Source organism: Cavia porcellus, unplaced genomic scaffold, assembly GCF_034190915.1.
Source record: "Cavia porcellus strain 051 isolate PalLab524CR breed Dunkin Hartley unplaced genomic scaffold, mCavPor4.1 scaffold_9, whole genome shotgun sequence".
NCBI classification, from domain to species: domain Eukaryota; kingdom Metazoa; phylum Chordata; class Mammalia; order Rodentia; family Caviidae; genus Cavia; species Cavia porcellus.
In genome coordinates, this window is record NW_026947492.1 from 71,971,256 (window position 1) to 71,988,353 (window position 17,098).

At 35.8% G+C, this 17,098-nt stretch overlaps 1 pseudogene; it reads right to left on the bottom strand.

Annotated features, from left to right (window-relative positions):
* LOC100713793 (chromobox protein homolog 3-like) overlaps positions 1 to 14,336 on the bottom strand; it is a 32,087-nt pseudogene extending 17,751 nt beyond the window's left edge.
* Positions 14,337 to 17,098: the final 2,762 nt, after the last annotated feature.

Sequence of the window (17,098 nt, forward strand, 5' to 3'; positions counted from 1 at the left end):
TCCGCCCTGGGCGGGTGTAGCATTTACACCATCAATCCAGGCGCTAGACAACAAGCCAATCACAAATGCTAGATTCAGCAGCTTCCATGACTATATGAGGTTTGGGGGGCCACCTAGACACAAACCAATAAAATTTGCTTTATATGTTTTAAAGCTATATTATTATGTGCCTGTAATGTTAATTTTTACGTATTTTCTCAGTGAGTTGAAATTTAACTGATATCACCGTTATATTTAAAATTAAAGATCTGTCAGCACACATTAATATGGGTACATCTTAAAGACATAATGCTGAGAAAACATGCATAATATGGAAAAATATAAACAGTATGACTATGCATATAAAATTTAAAATTCTGAAATGAACAATATGTTGTTTAGGGACATATTATAGACAGATCTAAAATGAAGTAGAAGATTTTGGTAAATTATGGGGGAAAGAAGAAGGTTATAATTAGGGAAGAATACACAAAGATTCAAAGATGATGGGGATGTTAGGTATGTTGTATTAGTTTGTGGGTATAAGGTGTACCCTCACAAATACATAGGTATATATTTTATTTTGTCCTATTCAAATATGCTATTTATTCTTTTGTAATGATATATTTCATAATGAAAATGATCAAATAATTATATTAATACATTAAAAGGAAGTTAAACACAATTTTAAGACTTCCCTGCTTAAATCCCTAAACCCTGGAGCAATTATCTCCTCACCTGTGACCTTGAGACTTGCTCATAATGTCAAGCCTATCTATGAGGCTGTATCCTTAGCTCAGTGAAAACAACTAGGCCTGGATTGTGTTCTAGGGGAGACTTTTTCATAACTAAGTTTAGGACCATGTAACAAACATTTAATCCCCTATCCTGACAGAACATTTCTATTAAATTTTTAAATCAGAAAATATCCCAATTTCATTTCTATTTTCTCCCTGTAATTAGTCTTATGCATTAGTTCCATGTCACATAATCTGTAAAGTAACTAAATTGGAATGCTTACTTGTAGCTGGGCTTTGCATATTATGATTTACATGTGTTAATTTAAACTTTACAAGAATCATTAAAATGAATAATATTACAGAGATTGAAATGACTAAGATTAAATAACTTCCCCAAGATACTCTGCTCTGAACCATATTCTATGACTCCAAAATCTGCACTTTTTAAAAAACCTGCACTCTTAGCTACGATGGTCAGGCCTTGTTCTTGATAATTCTCTTTCCAGAAACTGTGGTCTCATCTTTGAATTTCAATCCAGAAACTAAACACAAATATCTTCAGTGACAGCAGCATCTTCCCCACTCCTTCAGAATTCCCATTACAGGATATTAGTCCTTCATCTTCTCACTGTAGAATCTCTTATCACAGGAGATGTTTTAGTAGTTCCTTTCATACTGTCTTTCTGTCTGAAACTAATATCATCTAATACTTCCTAATATCATCATGAGCCTGGCTTGACAGCCACTGTCAGCCAAGAGAGTCACTCAGTGTCTCTCTGTCTTGTCAAGGTAAGTGAATCTACTGCCAGGTTGTGGTTTCTTTTCCTAACTGTAGTTATCTTGTTGAGTAAACAATTATTTTGCATGTGAATTATGTGCAAAGTAATAAAATACAAGCCATAAATTATGTGCAAGGTAATATAACAAATTTTAAATCTGATAGTAAGTGAAAAAATGCTGCTTGTATATGAACATAGATGCCTGCAAGACTGGAGGCATTAGAGAAATACCACTCTCAGAGCATGTAGGGCAAGCCAGAAGAAGAGAGCAGAGAAGTGAATTAATTGTGGCTACCCATACACCATGGGGTGAGATGAAAGCAGCTGGATAATTTCTGGCACACTGCCTGCTGCATAACAGGTAACCAACACCAAATGTTTACTTGTGGAACAAACGATTGAATGATGCACACCTGAGGCAAACCATAATTTGGCAGAGAAATGACACTATCATGAAAGTGAATAAGAATTAATTGAATATCTGAAGCTAACTGCTGGTTGAAAGCAAAGTTTGGAAGATCCTTGATTCCTCTTAAGAATGTAATTGTCCAAAAGGAGAGAAAAGAAAGAGACCTGGTTACTAAGGGTCTATGATGGAAATTTTGTGTCAAATTAACTGGAACATATGGTACCCAGATATATTGTCACACATTATTGTGCATTTGACTTTTAGATAAAATTAGCATTGAATTGGTATACCAAATAAAGCAGATTGCCTTTTTTAAAATATCTGGATCACGTTCCATCAACTGGCCACCTGAATCAAACAAAAGAGCTGAGAAAGGCAGAACTCCCTGAGTGCTTGTGCTTGGCCAAACAGGATTTTTCTGCCTTCAGATTCCAGCTGAAACAGCACCACCTGTTAGCTTTCCAACTGGAACTTACAACTTTGGTTCTGCTGGGTCCCTAGGTGTCCAGTTTATCACTAGCACAGGTAATGATTTTATAGCCTCATAATGAGGTGAGCCAGTTGTAATAAATCTCTACTCTGAGTGTGTGTGTGTGTGTGTGTGTGTGTGTGTGTCTGTCTGTCTGTCTGTCTGTCTGTGTATATCTTCATATCCCATTGGTTCAGTTTCTCTTGAGAATATTGGCCTAGTTTTACCAGCAAGGACCAATTTGTTGCTGACACAAAAATTGAAAAAAAGTGAAAGGGCCATATTAGATTTGAAAATGGCAACAGTTAAGTATTTTATGTATACATATTCTAAAAATAAGAAAAAATGATCATGGTTCTATAAGGCTTTAAATGGAATGTTGGATTTAAAAGCATTGGGAAAAAATTGATTCAAAATACAGTACACAAAAGCTACTAGGAGACTTAAAAGAAAGAAAAAGAAGTACATGAAGATACCAAGAGACTGTAGAGGGAGCTGTTTGATCAGCTCAGGTGCTGAAGGGCACTTTAAAGATGAAAGAAGAGCACACAACCAGAGGCTGCTGTTGCATGTGCTATTCACTGAGGAGTGATTTAATAAGCATTTGAATGAATAAAACTACAATGTTAAGAAATATAAGATGTTTAAATATGCTAAAATTGCCAAAAATAGTGCTATGTGGCAAAGAATGGTAGGTGCTTTGTTTCTATCAACAAGCAAAGCTAAGAAAATATGCTCTAATACTTTGGGGATAGAAAGTAAGCATCTTAGAGCTGATTCTGTTCTGTCTTCTCTCCCAAGGTAAATATTAGACTGTGAAGTGTGACAAGAATTTAGAAAGAGGAAAAAAAAAAAAAAAAACCACAGACAGAAACGACCTTCACAGAGCTCCAGCTCATCCTTGGGCTAAAGCTTATCCTATCTGCTAAAAGAACTCTTAGAAATTACAAAATTATTCACATATGGCACATTTATGTTTCAGTCATTTCAACAATCATTTTCAAGCATATATCCCATTCCTGGAAGCAATCAGACACTGGGAACACACAGAGGAAGACAATACAAGATAGTCTTCTTGGGAATTTGAGGAATTCCAAAGAATCAGACAGCAGTTGGAGACTAGGAAATGCTCTAATTTCCTCAAGGGTATTCCTGTATCCCAATCAGGTATCAAAGCATACTGGATCTCAAAATCTGGTGGGTAGTAAAATTAAGATTCTGGCTTCTAATCCATGGATTCATTTTTTGATTCTGCTCTACTGTTAATCCTTCTGTTGCTGTATGCTCCTGGCTTCTGGTCTTTAGCTGTGTTTCTTGATTGTTACTGGGTCCTTTTTCTCTGGGTACAATGCTGAATCTGACTTTAATTTATTCACCTATTTGATAAATGTTGAATGTCCTCTATTTGCCACGATCAGTTCTAGATGCGAGGTATATGGCAGTAAGTAAAACAAAATCCCTGTCCTAATGAAACTTACTTTCTGGTACTGTTCATGGTGGGGGAGGCAAAATAGAAGGAAATACGTATTTTTGCAATATACAATATTACTATGAACATAAATTAAGGTAAAAAAGAGAAAGGAATACAGGGTATTACTATTTTATGTATGTGATCAGAATAGTCTTCTCCAGTAAAATGACACTTGAACAGAAATTGAAAAGAGTGAGAGTGATGATCACGCTTATGTCTAGCAGGAGGAACACTCCAATAAAGGCAAATGTCAGCATAAAAACTAGAACAGAGTAAGTTGGGGAAGACTGGTAAGGGGACATAGAAACATCAAGAGAAAGGTGAGTATGGAAGGTAAAGCCTTCTAAACCATATGACAACCTTGATTTTAATCTGGGCCTGGGCCTTTGAAGGATTTTGAGTAGGAGAGTACCATTTTTTCTCATATGTTTAAATACACAATTGGCATGATGCATAGAGAACAAGGTTTGTATGGAAGGAGATAAAGTCAGAAGCAGAGAGAACTAGTATTACCTAATAGATTGGAAAACTTTGATGGTAGCTTGGGCCAGGTTGGAAAGGTAAAGTGATGCAAATCTGATTATATTTTGAGAGTATAACTAAGAATATTTGTTGTTAGGTTGGAGTATATGTAAAATGAGATGGACTCATCTTGGCTTTGGCCATTAACGCCCTCTGAAATGGGCTTGTCCTTGCCTTTTTTGTTTTGTTTTGTTTTGTCTTTTTCCTTTTTATCGGTACTGGGGATCGAACTCATGACTGCCTGCTTGCAAGGCAGGCGCTTATGCCGCTGAGCTAAACCTTCAGCCCCATCCTTGCCTTTTGATTTTATACCCTTCTAAACAATTGGGAGGTCAACTCTTCTTACCTCTACTGAGAATCTCAATAGCCAACTTTGACATTGGTCTGTCTTACCCCTGCTGAGCTTGTTCTAATTTTCCAAAAGATAATAAAACAGGTACTTTTTACCTTAAGTTTAAGACAAAATCAGTGCTAACTAAAGGAATGTCCATTACATCCTAAAAATGTGTATCAGTCTAAGGAAAAATGGGGTTAACCATGTAGAAATACGTGACATTTTATACTTACTTTTTCTTGATTAAGGAATCAAAGTGGAGGGACCCAGGCAATTGTAAAATGAAAATGGCATATAAACATGACTAAGAAGATAGACTTTCTGGGAAAATAAACCTATATTTTCATATCAAGTAAAAAAAACATGCCTCAGAAGCAGTCTTTGTCTCCATGTATGTTGTAAAATTTAGTTCGGAAACTTATTCTACCAGTAGCTTAATGGTTGCAAGAAAAACTAAGCACTGATAGTTGTTCTCTTTTTTCTTTGATGAAGTTCGTATCATCTGTTCTACCACTGCTTTCTCCATTTTACACTAATTGAAATCCAGGCCAATTTCTTTGCAAAAGAGCTGAGAGCAGCATTACTGCATCCCTGGGTCAGACTGAGGAGGATGCAACTTTGCCTCTCTGTCGTGGCCGTTACACAGATACCTGCCATTCCCACACACACGAACAGGAGCTGATTAGCACTCTGGTGCCCTATTTAAACTTTCTAGTTCCACAGAGAAGCTATTTTGAAAAGTGAAAAGATTACACTCCGATAATAGACTAGAGGGCTTACACATATGGATGGCTCAGAAGATTAAAAGAATAGACTGAGAATAAATGCAGCCTGCACCTGATGGAGCAATGAGGGTGATTCACCCTCATGCAGACTGTGGGGCTCTTTGAAAGAAATGCAGTACTCCCAGATCCTCCTTGATGCCTCCGTGAGCAAACACAATGGGCAAGAGGAGTAAGGGGCTAAAAGAGGTAGGGGGCTAATATGTAATCCAACTGCTATCTTCCAAGGAACCAATTAGACTACTTCATAGTCTTTGATGTGTCAGAGATCTTAGGTCCTAATTGGTTGGCTTCTCTCTGCCAACTTTGTTTGATCTCCTCTGAGTATTCCTGCATGAGAACATTTTTCCCATGATCACAAATCTTCTGAAGAAGTGGATGAGTGATGGAATTCAAGCTGCTTCTAATTTATTTTAAAGATGATATTGATCAGAATTTTGTTGATTTCAGGCTAAGACTTCTAGACATTGCATCGAAAGAGGCCTATGGATTGACATGGTTTAGTTTTAAGATTTAAAGAGGCCAAAGCTCTGGGAAAACTATCTCAGTCAACTACGATCATACCTGTATGTTAACGTGTTAATTTACCAAAAGAAATGATATCATCTGAAGATACATTATTTATTATAACATTGGTTCCAGTTATTTTCTATCCAGGAAAACAAATTAGGGAACTAAAAAATAAATATACTTAAAAACATTTATTAAACCCATTAAACATGTACAAGGGGATGACAAAATTAAAGTGAATGTTTAAATTTAAAAAAAAAAACACTTATTACAGTAAAAAACACGTTGCCAAGAGTGATGGGAAAAGTATGTTTGAAAGCAAGTGAGATTTAATTTGAGTACTTTGAGGGAAATTAATGGCAACATGTCTTTTACTGCAATAAAATTTTAAACTCACTATTTTTGAATATGCTTATCAAATATATATGGAAATTTCTGTCAAAAGCCTTACTGTATCTTTATCTAGCTTGTTTACTGGGTCAGGCACTGTGCAACTTCTGGCTCTTCCCATCTTCCCAAAGGTCAAGATGATCCTGAAAGTGTTTGAAGCCATTCAAGACATCATAATAGCCACAATAGCCGAAATAAAGACATACATGAAAGAGGACTTCCAGAGCTGTATCAGGAAGTGGTAAGAATGATGGGATAAGTATGTCCAAAAAAAGAATATTTTAATGAAGAAATATATCTTTATGTTTTTTAAACTTTAATTAAAAAATAAATATTTACCATATGTTTTGCTCATACCCTTGTATTACATGTTAAGAACTTCTCCTTACACTGATTTGATGATGGAAAAGGATTAAGAAAGGCACTACAACTTGATTTTTCAACTAAGAAATGTGAAACTATATTCCCATTCCCTATCCCTATAGATAGTAGAGACACAGGTCCATCCTGCAATCTCAAGTATCTGTGTCCTAGAAACTCTCAAGTGTCTGTCAGGTCTAATTTTGACTCATGCCTATGTGTTGTAGGTAAAAATGAATTGTAAAGCAAGAGCCAGATTTATCATTTCAACATATTCTTGGATTTGTATTATCTGAGTGGCCCACAGATAATGTTGTGGCAGTCATAATGTCCAGGGAAGAAGCTCCTGCTTTTGAAGTAGGAGGTCCCCTCTTGTTTGTAGAGTTCATTGTCTCCAGGGGTGTAGATATTTTTTTTTTTTATTTTAAAGACAATAAAACCAGACAAAATAAATCAGGATAAAGTCAACCAAAATAAAAAAGTGAAAGTGATACAGGACTTCAAAACAGTATATTAGAAAATCAACAATGGCCACCATAATGCCTCTTACCTTCAAAATTGCTGCCCATACAATTAGATATAATAAAATCAAGCAAAGCAGAACAGAATAAAACCAATCAAAACAGAACACTGAATAAAACAAAACAATAAAATAGAATGAAACAAAACAGAACAATAGGGGGCTGGGGATTTAGCTCAGCAGCATAAGTACCTGCCTTGCAAGCAGGTGTTCGTGAGTTCGATCCCCGGTACCGATAAAAAGGGAAAAGACAAAAAAAAAAAAAAAAAAAAAAAAAAAAGAACAATACTGGATTTCAAAAACAAGACAGAAGGAAATTCCCCATAGTTGCTATGCTGTATAATGCTATCCTCTAAATAGATGATCAAATGACCAGTTTTAGGTCTGCAAAGTCAAACAATATAAGCATCAAGTTGTTTTTATACCTCAGTTGCTATCAACTCAGCCTGTGTTCCTCCAGATCAAAATTTTCAAATTGGTTATTGGGATTTGGGGGTTGTGTTTTTATCTCCCAGCCCATATGCTGGCTGGCTAATGGGAAGGGTGAATTGGCTTCTTGTTTCTCCCCCACTGTCTAGATATTTCTGATGCAGCCACTTGGTTATCATTCCTGTCTGACCATCTTGGTCAGTCAAAGTGAAATGGAATGCTACAAATTCTTGGGCTAGAGAATGAGGCACAATGGCCTCTAGAGGCCCAGTTTTAGCTTCAGAGGCCTGGCATCTGCTTAGTTGATCTTATTACCTAAAAGGTAGAATTTAAATCTCTTTGAGGAAATTTTCTGTATGCCACAGTTCCTCTGAAGTTGATAGTTACAACTTGCCATCAAAAGATGTGTGATCCTTTGAGGAAGCATCTCCACGCCTCCAAAGTGTCATCAGTGTCAGTATTTATTACCCTTGCTAGTTTTTCCTCCTGGTCTTAAGTTGTAAGTGTTAGAATACATCAGTGGTAGTTGGTAGGAAGCCAATTGTTCTTACTACCAAAATAAAATAAAGTAAAACAGGTTGGGGTGATGTTAATTTAAATTAATTTAAATTTCACTATTTTCATAAGTCGCAATATTTCATGAGTGTGTATAATCAATTTATAATGAAAAATAAAAGCAATTTAAAAAATCTAAAAAAAATGTTGGAGCTATGTATCTCATTTTAAGCTATCTATGGTCAAGAAGTAATCCCAATAGGCCTGATGGTGACAGTGAGAATCACTGTCCTAAATTCCTTTTGGTGTTCAATTTGTCTGTGTCATGAACTTGAACACTGTCAAGGCAAGTGTGGCATCATTAATTTTAAGTTGTTTTTAAAAATTTAAAAAAAAATTTTTTTGAGGCAGGCCCTTAGTGTGTATTTTAGGCTGGTCTTGAACTCACTATGTAACCAGGCTGGACTTGAACTCAGAGCTCCTCCTGCCTCAGCCTCTCTAGTGGTGATATCACATGCATGCACCACCATACCAGGAAGCTTTTATTTTTAAGTTTTTAAATTTATAAGCTATAGAAAAGTTGTAAAGATACTCAGAAAATTTTCATATATTCTTCATCCAGTTTTCCCTATGGTCAATATCCTGTATTACTCTTAAGTCAAAAGTTAGTCTAAAGAACTAACATTGGTAAATTACTGTTGCTTAAACTACATGGTTTACTTTTTTAGTATTAGACTTTTAAATTTTTTTTAAATTTTAAAGAGAATAAAACCAAGCAAAATAAAATAGAATAAGGCAAATCAAAACAAACCAGTGTAAGTGACACAGGACTTCAAAACAATGAGAAATCAACAGTGGTTACCATAATGCCTCTTGCTGTATTCAAAATACAGATACCTTCAGACATAGTAAAAATCAAACAAAACAGAACAGAATAGAACCAATAAAAAGAAAACAATGAATGCAATAAAAGACTTCAAAACAAGAAAATAGGGAATAAATAATGGCTACCATAATATACCTTGCTATGTTTGAAATAGCTGCCTATGGTATTGGATACAACAAAACCAAACAAAACAAACAGAATAAAACTTAACCCTACAAAACAATGAAAATGATATAAAACTTCAAAACAAAATAATAGGGAATTAACCTATTGGCTACCACCTTCAGAAAGAGAGCTCCCATAGATGCCAAACTGTGTATCATTATCCTTTGAACAGATGATCAGACCACTAGCCCTAGACCTGCAAAGTCAGTGAAACACCAAACACCACAAGCATCAAATTACATTTCACCTGAATAGCTATCATTGCAGCCTGTGTTTCTCTAGATCAGCTGGTTGCTTATGGTGGTGGTGGGGAGAGTGTTGACTCTTCTTGTTTCCTAGCCCACACACCAGAAGGGGCTGGGACCTGGTTGTCCCCACAACCAGTGATGGCACATGCATGCTGGTGAATTCTTGTTCTCTTCCCCTGAAGTCTGCAAATGGTGCTGCCTCATGGGGAAAGGCTGAGGTCTGTCTGTTCCCTGGTGGCAGCGACCTGCACATGGCACTTGTTTGCAAGGGAGGACTTGCTTCTTGGTGAATGGTTCCCTCCCCCACCACAGTCTGCGAATGACACTGACTCATGGGAAAAGGCTGGGGTCAGCTGTCCTACTACTTGACTTTTGAATCATTTTAATATACAATATTCGTTGGTTCTGTCCTATGTAGTGTCATTTTTATACAATTTTTATAACAGTGCCACGTCATCTTTATAATTTTTCTCTAAGCTCTAGAACAGTTTAACACAAGTTTGAATTATTTACATCCTCGTTTATAGGAAGTGACCTATGATACTGTATCATCTTGGCACTAATTGGGGAAAGTTTTCTATGCTGAGACAATGACCAAGGGAAGAATACTAGTACACTAGCCAAGAGTCTTCCCCCAAATTCCATTGCAATCTCCAGTGGATAATTCTCATATAGGCCAAGTTGACCTACAATATTCTTGTAGAAAGCAAGCTGAAATGCAACCTATGCCCTTTTCCCTTAAGTCCATACATGAATCTGGGTTTTTATATGTCTTTAAAAGAGAGATATATAATTGGTGAAAAAGCTGAACAGAAAGCAAGTCAGGCAGAGTTTGATTCTGTCTACCATTTCCGGCTCAAGTCCATCTCTAGAATTTTGATTTAGTAGGTCTAAAATGAGGCTCAAGGATTGATTTTTTGCATGTGTGATTCTGAGAATTAAATCCACAGCCTGTTCATGTTAGGCAAGCACTGTACTACTAACTATATCTGCAGCCCAAACTTTATGTTTTGAACAAGTTATCAAGTTATGCTACTGTTCCTGATCCTGGAATTAGAGATGGAGAAGCACTGTCCTAAGGTATAGTTTGTATAGAAAAAAAAAAAAACTAAATAAATGTTTTATTATTTCTTAAATTATCAGTTATCTGAATAGTAATTAAATTCCTTAAACTTCCAGAGATGACCAATGATTTTTTGTCTTTTTCCTTTTTATTGGTACCGGGGATCGAACTCACGACTGCCTGCTTGCAAGGCAGGCGTTTATCCCACTAAGCTAAATCCCTAGCCCCTTGACCAATGATTTTTATTTAATAACATGACAAACTAAACTCATTTAAAAAGATACACTGGATGTGTGTCAATTTCATACATATTTTGGGTGTTTGAATTTTCTCATTTTTTCACCTCTTCATATTGGCCCCTGGGTTTTTTTTTGTTTTGTTTTTTTTTGTTTGTTTGTTTGTTTTTTGACATGGTTCATTTCTACTGCCTTTGGAAGCTTTTTTACTCTCAGGTAACAACAAAATTATCCAGGCTTTGTTATAAATTTTAAACTCTAAATCTGAATTCAGCCATTTGTTCAAAGATTCATGGTTGTCTTTAATGTGATTCTGTATTAAATTTTTGCTAGGTTTTTTTGGACTATAGAAGTATATTCTTGCTGCAGAAATACAGAAATAGCATGAAGAAGCAGATAATCATATCATTTGTAAGCAGTTACTGATAATATTTTAATATATTTCTTTTCAAATCTTTCACAAAGAAATTCCATACAGTTTAAACATGCTGTGTATATAGATTAATAGCTTTTAATTTTCACTTTAAAAAATTTTCTTAAAAACTTTCCTGTATCCTTAAAGACTGAGTTAATGTCATTTTAGTAGTGCTATTATATCTCACTGTATGGACTCACTTTATTTTGTTTTATTTTTATTGTAAGAAAAAATAAAACAATGGAGTGTTTCTCTGGTTTTGTTATCACGGTAATAATTCTTGCCTCCTGGAATGAATTAAGGAGTGTTGCTTCTCTTTCAGTTTCATTAAAGAGTTTGAGAATTCCTGGCATTAAGTCTTCTCAAAATTTCTTGTAGTGAATCCAACAGGATCTTGACATTTCTTTGTTGGTAAGTTTTTTCATTACATTTTCAATCACATTAACTGATGTCTAGTTATTCAGAATTTTTTATATCTTCTTGGTTCAGCTTTGGCAATTCATGGATGTCTAGGAATCTGACCATTTCTTCTGTGTTTTCTACCCAATGAAGTAAACGTTTTCAAAATAAGTACTGATGATCTTCTCAATTTTCTTAGGATTTGTAGTGGTTTTACCCTTTTAATTCCTCAACAAAATGAGTTTGAGTTTTTCCCTTTTTTTGATTAAGGTTGGCAAAGGGTTTACCATTTTATTTTTCTCTCAAAGAACCAACTCTTTGATTCATTAATTCTTTGTTGTGTTTTCTTGGTCACTATTACATTAATTTCTGCTCCAATCTTTACAGTTTCCTCCCTTGTGTGGCCTTTGCGCTTGCCTTGCTCTTCTTTTTCTAGAGGCTTGAAGTGTAACATTACGTTGTTTCTGGTCATGCTGTTTTCTTGATGTGAGAAATCACTGCTATAAATTTCCCTATTAGGTCTGATTTCATTGTGTAGCATAAGTTCAAGTTTGTTGTATCTGCATTCTCATTTAGATGTAGATATTGTTTAATTTCTTCCTTTATTTCATCTGTGTTCCCCTGGTTGTTCAGTAGGATGTTATTTAATTTTCATGTATTTATGGAGTTTTTGTAGTTTTTTGCCATTACTTTCCAAATTTATTGCACTGTAGTCAGACAGTATGCATTAGATAATTTCAATTCCTTGGTATTTATTTAAGCATATTCTGTGGGCTAGTGTATGGCCTATTTTAGTGAATGTCCCATGTGGAGCTGAGGAGAGTATATTCTGATGATATTGGGTGGAATAATCTGAAAACATCTACTAAATCCATTTGTTCATAGATTTGGTTCAGTTCTGATATTTCTTCACTGAATTTTTGCCTAGTAGTTCTATCTCTTAGTGACAGTGGGATATGGAGGTCTCCTGTTCAATTGTGTTATTGCATACTTGATATTTTCATCACTATTAATAGTTGTCTTATATAGTTGGGTGCTCCCATATTTGGTACATACATATTTTTGATTACTATCTCTTCCTCTTGAAGCTTTCCCCTAACAAGTACATAGTGATTTTCTTTTCTTTTCTTTTTTTTTAATTTTTAGTACTGGGGATCAAATTCATGACTGTGTGCTTGCCAGGCAGGCACTTATATTACTGAGTTAAATCCCCAACCCTATAGTGACTTTCTTTATCTCTTTCAATCATTCTTGCTTTGAAGATCACATTATCTACAAACAGAATAGCTATCATTGCTTTTTTCTGGGTTTCTCTTGCATGGATGATTGTTTTCCATCTTTTGACTTTCAGTCTATGAATTTCTTTTTGAGTTAAATGTGTTTCTTGTATACAGCATATTGGTTGATTTTGTTTCTTGATCCATTCTGCCAGTCTGTTTCTTTTGACTGGTGAATTGAGGCTATTTACATTGATGATTCTGATACGTACTGGCTTATCTTTGTCATGATATTTTCTTGATGTTGGTGCCCTGCTTTTTCCTTCTGTTTAATTGCTTGCCTTACCTGGTAATTTTTTTCAGTTGTTGTTCTTGGAATTGTGGTAACTTTTATCCTCTCTGGAATATCTTTCAGTACTCTTTGTAGGGTTGGTTTGATAGCCATAAATTTCTTCAATTGTTCTTTGTGATGGAAGTTTCTTATATCTCCCTTATATTTAAAAGGTAGTTTTTCAGGATACATCACTCTGGGTTGGAAGTTGTTTTCTTTTAGGACTTGAAATTCTTCACTCCAAGCTCTTCTTGATTTGAAGGTTTGTATTGAGAAATCTGCCATGATTCTAATGGGTTTTCCCTTACAGATGACCTGTTTCTTTACTCTAACAGATTTTAATATTCTGTTCTTACACTGAACTTTTGGAATCTTATTATTTGTCTTTGAGTAAATTTATATTTGTTATAACTGTTTGGGATTCTATTATGATTCATTTATTTGTATGTTAAATTCTTTATCCACACTTGGCAAGTTTTCTGTCATTTTTTTTTTATTTTAAAGGACTAAAACCCAACATAACAAAAGAGAGTAAAGTCAATCAAAAAGGATAACAGAAAATCAGCAATGGCTACCGTAGTATATCTTATCTTCACAATAGTTGTCCATTCCATCAAACAAAGTAAAATCAAAGAAAAGCAAAATAAAACCAGTCAAAATAGAAAAATTCAATAAAACAAAACAATAATCAGAAAAAACAAAACAGAGAAAACAATATTGGATTTCAAAAACAAGACAGATAGAAATCACCCACATTTGCTATATTGCAGATGTTATCTTCCTAATAGATGTTCAAACTACTGGCCTTTGTTATTCAAACAATACAAGCATTTAGTTGTTTTGTACCTCAGGTTGGTGTCAACTGAGCCTGTCCTCCAAACCAGCTGGTTGCTTATGGGGCTGGTGGTGGTGGAAGGGCATTTCTTGACTCTCAGCCCATATGCTGGTTGGCTCATGGGAAGAACTAACCGGCTCCTGTCTTTCTGAGACCCACATGGCTTGTGTGGCTTACTGGACAGGTGAATTGACTTCTTGATGTGTTCCTCCCATACACAGCTTGGATTCTGTCCACTCATGGGGAAGGTGATCTGGCTTCTGTCTTCCTGGGCTCCACGTGGTTTGTGTAGCTTACCAGCAGGGTGAACTGGTTTCTTGATGTGCTCCTCCCAGACGCAGCATTTTGCCATGATTTTTTATTTTTTTTAATGGCATTTATGCTGTTTCCAGCTTTCTTAGTGACTCAAATCAATCTTATGTTTTTATTCTTAGCTTCATCTTGTAGCTGTTGGATTGATTTTTCATGGGCTCTTGCTATTTTAAGATATCTTTCTTTTCAAGATTACTACTGAAATTCTGTCTTTAAAATCTGAAATTCTATTCCTCTTAAACTCAATCTGTTGCACATACTTTCAGTGGAGTTTTAATCTCTTGGATCTCTGTTTGGATCTGTTTCATGGATTCCATTTCTTTCAAATGTTGAACTTTTTTATTTCTATCATTTTTCTAAGCTTATCTATATGTGTGTTCTCTAATCTTTGATTTTTAAGCATAATTTCTTTTTGTACTTGAGAGATTATTTTTTCTGTGGCCTTTCCACTTTTTTTTTTTTTTTTTTTTTTTTTTTGGTATCATCTCAGAAAGTTCCAGTGTTTGACTTTGAATTTCATCTGTCTTATTGAATTCCATGCTTGCCTTTAGTGGGCTTGGGGTCTGGATTTGCATTTTGCTATTGTGTCCTGTCATTTTTTCACTTTTTCTTTTATTATTTTCTGTGTTTATGCTTGCCATTTTCTTATGATAGACAGCTTTATCGCATCTAGAGGATATCCTCTAGATGTAGGTGACTCTGTATAGCTATCCTAAGAACTTACCCTCCCAACCTGCAAAGCATGCAAAATCACCATTTGGCTCAGCTCCATATCTTTTGGTACTATATTGTGGTGTTGATTATGACCCCATACAATCACAGTGTTATCATAAAGGGGAGTAAAACTGATTATAAGATGTATGACATCCTGGCTAACGTAGTATAGTTGGTAATAACAATAGTTTCAAGTACAGCTTAACTACTGACAAAGTGTAGTAACCATTAATCTGCTACCTCCATCCATAGGAGCAAACTGTAAAGTTATACAAGTCCAAACATCTACTGTACACCTGTATGCAGTGACTTTACCCTTAGTGGAGTGATTTTTAGCCTTCTATGGGAGGTGAGGGGGTTAAAATGGGGAGGGGACAGGCTAAAATGATGAATGAGGTAAGATGTAGTAGAGTCAAGGATAGAGGTAAAAGGATGATCACCCAAGTTTGGGGAAATTGAAGGACACAGGACAGGAATAATGAAGTTTAATGCAGAGTAATCACAAAGGCAGAGAAATGATTACTCAGTTGAAAGTTTAACTTCAAGAGGTAGACAAGGAAAATGACAAATAGAACCAATAGAAGAAAAGAAAAAAAAGATAAGAAATCTAAATACTATAAAAAGGAGAATGAAAAAAGAAAAAATTAAGAAAGGAAGAAAAAGCAGAGCAAGAGGGATAGACAGAGAGATAGAGAGATACCTAAATGTAAAAATAACCACAGAATACAAAACAAAACAAGATAACATCCAACCAGACAGGAAATGATAGCCAATCAGACACACAAAGGAGAATAAAAATAGTAAAATACCTCTGGTGTTTACATTTCTGTCATGCTGTCCATGCTAGATACCATAAATGTACTGGATATGGAGCTGATTTTGGTCTCTGGATGTGGGAGCTAAGACTAGTTTTCTGTAGATGGAGTTCTCCACAGCCCAATTGTTGGCTCCATGCTGGTGCTCCAGATACTTCCACATTGCTGGTCTCTCTGATTACCCTGCCCTCCAAAGGCATGTATTTGCCCATGTGCCTGGAGTCTTGCTGTTTTCCTGGGTCTTGGGGTTCTAGTTGGTCCACCTGTCAAAGGCATATGTCCTACACTCTTCTTTCAGGCTCCACCATCCTGGTGCAGAGCATGGATGAAGTGGAGAGTATGGACTTATACTCTTTCACAGGCACTGCTGTCCCAGGGCATGGAGGAAGCACAGAGCATGGACTCAGACTATTCTTGCAGTCCTCAACATCCCAAGGGCAATGGATGAGGCACAGAATGTGGACTAAGACTCTTTACATACCCCACCATTTTAGGGGCAATAGAGGAGGTGCAGAGTACAGAGTGCAGACTCAGATTCTTCTCGCAGGTGCAGCCATCCTGGGGCAATTTGGGCTTATTTTAAACTCCATAATCATTTTTTAGATATTAGATCTTTCGCTTGTTTTTATAAATTATGCTTCAAAGAATAATTATGTACTTATATCTTTGACCTCATTTAATATTATTTCCTTAGAATCTACTCCAGAAGTACAACTTCATAGATCAGAAATGATGAAAATATTTAAATCTTTAGAAACCTATTACTAGATTGCTATCCACTGCTGTGTTCTTGATAGCATTGAAATTCTCATTTTAAAATAGGTGCTAGTTTGATGGACAAAATATTGGCATTATTGTTTTTTATCTGTTTTATTCTAAATATATTACTAATTGATCTACTGTGTTATTAAAAATCTTTCTCCGAGTTCATCATTTGTAGGGAGCTGTTTAAAGCTGGAGATTGATCACATGTGTGGGGCTAAAGCAAGTCCAGCCCAGAAAAAATAGAAAAACCAAACAAGCTATGTAAACAAGTTATTCCAGCACTAAGAAGGCCAGGGGCCCAGGCCTGCTAAGCAATGGCTGCTAGGCAGAGGGGCTGAAATTGACATCATCTTTCCCAGGATATACATAAAGGTGCTACAGTAGTTGAGCAGTTACTTTCCTCCCATCAGGATGATAAGGGCTCATCTGACCCCAGGTTTGTCTTTTCTTTATTTTTCTCATCTTCTCATGGTTCTTAACCCCAACAACCTTGGGAGCTGCATTGGAT